Source organism: Juglans microcarpa x Juglans regia, chromosome 3D, assembly GCF_004785595.1.
Source record: "Juglans microcarpa x Juglans regia isolate MS1-56 chromosome 3D, Jm3101_v1.0, whole genome shotgun sequence".
In the NCBI taxonomy this organism is placed as follows: Eukaryota; Viridiplantae; Streptophyta; class Magnoliopsida; order Fagales; family Juglandaceae; genus Juglans; species Juglans microcarpa x Juglans regia.
Window position 1 is genome coordinate 31,788,681 of NC_054598.1, and position 4,079 is coordinate 31,792,759.

General features: G+C 44.9%; 1 pseudogene; it reads left to right on the forward strand.

Annotated features, from left to right (window-relative positions):
• The first annotated feature begins 1,866 nt into the window (after nucleotides 1–1,866).
• On the forward strand, nucleotides 1,867–3,548 carry LOC121256744 (annotated as a pseudogene).
• Nucleotides 3,549–4,079: the final 531 nt, after the last annotated feature.

A 4,079-nucleotide genomic window follows, 5' to 3' on the forward strand; every position in this document is an offset into this window, starting at 1 on the left:
TTACTAATGTAATTTCATTTAATAAAAATAGACTAATTAGTTTCTCTTTAAAGATCTCAAAATAAAATTTTGCACTTACTATGTACTTCTAAAATTTATAAAATAAAAATACATTATTACTAATAATATACTTCAACAAATTTACAAACACCCAGCCCACATGAATAAAAATAATCCAATCTGTTATGACTTTCAGATAAAAGGGTAGGGATGTAATTTCTAATTAAGTGAAAAGCTTGAATATATGTTTGGCTAGAGGCGTCGAGTGGTTTTACGAAGGCTACGGAAAAGTAGAACAATTACAATGAGGAAGGGAAAGTGCGAGATACTCACCAAGAGGCACAACCACCGTGCGACGGCAGACCTGGTGGCTGGACAGAAATGCTTCTGCGGTGACCTCATTTGCAAGTGACGGTGCAGTCTAAGAGGGAGAGAGATAAGTGAGAGAAAGATGAGACACCAGAGAGATGAAACACGGTGAGAGGGATACCATGCAAGGTACTCACCGAGGCAGCAAGAGACGGCGACAAGGTGGTTGGGGCAACAGCAAATCACGGAGTCGTTGGGCGTCAGCACTGCTGGACCTCCCTTGCCATGGCTAGCGGCACCGAAAGGGTTGAGTGGTGCTTTGTTTTGAGATGCAAAAACAGGGGTGTTTCGGTGATGCGTGTGACAGAGCTTCTACGTTGGGCGGCTAAGTGTGGGGTACGGTGGTGTAGGGCGGAGCAGTGGAGGTTTAAGGTGTGGCTCGATGGATTTCGACGTGCGTGGGTGAGTCTCTCGACATGCGAACCTTGGGCTCGGCGTCGCACGTGGTTCAACCCATGGTGATGATCTTCCTCTGCTGGCCATGGGTGGTGCACTGCATAAGCGCACGGTGGGCGCGACTGAGTATGCTGTCTCGGCAAAAGAAACCCAGTGGTTTTCGTTCGACTGAGTGTACACGGTATTGGCTTTTCTAATGCAGTAAAGCCAAGTTGCGTCTCGAGCTGGCTCGCTTGCAGCAGTGGAATGGTGATTGAAGATGGTAGCAGCGGCTGGAACTTGGTGGAGGCTTTGACGGAGGTTGAGCCGTAGTGTAAGCATACTGCGAACGTACGTGCGTGGTGGAGGCATGGGGCTGATTTTCGGACTGTGGGAAGAAACTGAGTTATGGTGTTACGGCTTGGTGTTTTGCAGAATGTATATATATAAAGGTTATTGAATGTAAAAAGAAAACCCTAGAGTCGAAGGAGACGTGCAAGTGCAAGGGAGTGAAAAAAAATACCTTAGATGCATGCATGACAATTGGCATGGAGCCGTGCTTGATGTGGAGCCTATTCTTGGTTATCAAGGGCTTGGGTCCGATAAAAACACTGGGCCATTTCAAATATTTGGTCATTTAGAAAAACAACCTAATTATCAAGCTGGATAAAAATATAATCCGTCAAAATAAAGATTTTAAGCCCGTAGTCTAATAAAAAAAATTAAAAATAAATAAGTAAATAAGCTCTACATACATATAAGTTCAAAAACAAAACTTTTATAGAACGGCTCGTTGTTAAACTTGGGTATCACAATTTTATTATTTTATATTTTAATACCTTACTTGTTGGCCAAACTTTTTCACAACGAGGAGTTTCAAAAAATAACATATTTAGTTAAATATTATAAAAATTAAATCAAGATTTTAAAATTAAGCTGATATCAAATCAACGTAGTAATATCTTATTTTAAAGATTATTGATTTGTATCTTCTGCGGACAAAAGAATTATCCTAATCGCGACGTCGAATAAAAAACTCACAAAACTCACACGGATCATTGATGTGACAAAAATCCATAAATTAAGGATCACAGGGCTCTGCTATCCTCAAACTCTATTGTTTCCTTGAACTTCTTTCTTCTATACACCGTTGCTGCACAAAATTGGTCGACTACTGAACTGAACTGAGCACAATCTTATCGTTGAGCTTGACAATGGAGACCTGGTTCATCATCATCGTCTCCCTCTGTATCGCAGCCCTCCTTAACCTTCTCGTCTTCAAGAAATCCTCCGGAAACAAGCAGCTTCCTCCCGGACCCCTCAACATCCCCATCATCGGCAAACTTCTTTTTGCTTCGCAAGTCCTTCTCCGAGCTCGAGCTCATACTCCGCAACCTCCACACCAGGTATGGCCCCATCGTTACTCTGCATATCGGCTCCCGTCCGGCTATCTTCGTCGCCAACCGCTCCATCGCCCACCAAGCCCTCGTCCAGAACGGCGCCGTCTTCGCTGATCGCCCCCCCGCCCTCTTCACTAGCAAGATCCTCTCCAGCAACCAGTGCAACATCAACACCTCCTTCTACGGACCAACGTGGCGACTTTTCCGCCGAAACCTCACCTCCGAGATTCTCCACCATCCGCGTGTCAAGTCCTACTCTCGCGCGCGCAAGTGGGTATTGGACATCCTTCTCAACCGCCTTGAATCTCACTCCCCGACCAAATCCGGCGTAGTTAACTCCTTCCGCCTGATTGACCACTTCCAATACGCTATGTTTTGCCTGCTGGTTCTGATGTGTTTCGGGGACAAGCTCCTTGAGACCCAGATCAAAGAAATCGAAGCCATCCAGCGTCGCCTGCTTTTGAACTTTGGTCGCTATAACATGCTCAATCTCTGGCCGAGGCTTGGAAAGATACTATTCCGCAAGCGTTGGGAAGAGTTGTTCAACCTTCAGAGAGACCAGAATGCTATACTAGGGCCTTTTATAGAAGCGAGGAAGAGAGTGAAGCAAGAGAGGCTAAGCATGGCAAAAGAGGACGCCCCCGTAGAAGATAATGGTGATGATGAGTTTGTGGTGTCGTACGTGGATACGTTGTTGGATTTAGAGTTGCCGGAGGGGAAGAGGAAACTTAGCGTGGAGGAAATGGTCAGCTTGTGCACGGAGTTTCTCAACGCGGGCACGGATACAACGTCCACGGCGTTACAGTGGATCATGGCAAATTTGGTGAAATACCCCATGTCCAAGAGAAGCTTTGGGCAGAGATCAAAGGGGTCGTTGGAGGGCATGCAGAAAAGGAGGTGAAGGAAGAGGATTTGCACAAGATGCCGTATTTGAAGGCAGTGGTTTTGGAGGGCTTAAGACGTCACCCACCAGCGCACTTCGTGTTGCCACATGCTGTGACGGAGGATGTCGTGTTGGAAGGCTACTCGGTGCCCAAGAATGCCACTTTGAATTTCATGGTGGCAGAGATGGGCTGGGACCCGAAGGTGTGGGAAGATCCCATGGCGTTCAGGCCAGAGAGATTCTTGAGAGGTAGTGATGGAGGAGGAGGGGAAGTGTTTGATATAACAGGAAGCAGGGAGATTCAGATGATGCCGTTTGGGGCTGGGAGGAGGATGTGTCCTGGCTCTGGTTTGGCAATGCTTCATTTGGAGTACTTTGTTGCCAATTTAGTATGGAATTTTGAGTGGAAGGCTGTGGGTGGTGATGATGTTGATTTGTCAGAGAAGCAGGAGTTCACTATGGTGATGAAGGATCCATTGAAGGCCAATCTATCTCCCAGATTGTGAATGGATAGCTTTACGTTTCTTATATTATAAACGTGAAGACTTCATGAATCTGTAGTTAAGATATCAATGGAGACTCTTACTCTGCTATTTACTGGATGGATGCCCCTGTATCTGCGTGGTCCACTGTTTGTATGTAAAGGCAACAATTTGTTGGGTTTTTTCTCCATTAACACTGCTACTTCAGTGTTCGATAGAAAATTTAATGAACTGTTTGAGTATGCTCATCTCCAATTTTGCCTGTTGATGCGTCAACTTTGATCGAAAATGACAAATCTATGACGAAGAATATCAATTTGTCATGCTAACAGCCTGTTAAGAACTTTGTACTGGGTGTATGAATATGTGACTGGTAAATAAGTGAGGCGGGCGTGAGTACAGGATGAAGATGACGAAGGATTTGCTCTAAAATCAAACCATGGATTTTCGATTTAACCATAACCAACCTCCAACAGAAAAGACAAAGTCTAGATTTTACATAAAGAAACCCAGTGATTCCCTTTCCCGTCTTTATCCCGTGACTCAAACAAACTCATAATAAGAAAAAGA